A 211-nucleotide genomic window follows, 5' to 3' on the forward strand; every position below is an offset into this window, starting at 1 on the left:
TGTGCCACTAGGTACATCAGTACCAATTTTTTTCCCCTAGATTCCATATATATGCGTTAGCATATGGTATTTGTTTTTCTCTTTCTGACTTACTTCACTCTGTATGACAGACTCTAGGTCCATCCACCTCACTACAAATGACTAAATTTCTTTTCTTTTTATGGCTAAGTAATATTCCATTGTATATATGTGCCACATCTTCTTTATCCAT

Source organism: Neophocaena asiaeorientalis, unplaced genomic scaffold (assembly GCF_003031525.2).
Source record: "Neophocaena asiaeorientalis asiaeorientalis breed wild unplaced genomic scaffold, Neophocaena_asiaeorientalis_V1.1 scaffold469, whole genome shotgun sequence".
Classification (NCBI taxonomy): Eukaryota; Metazoa; Chordata; class Mammalia; order Artiodactyla; family Phocoenidae; genus Neophocaena; species Neophocaena asiaeorientalis.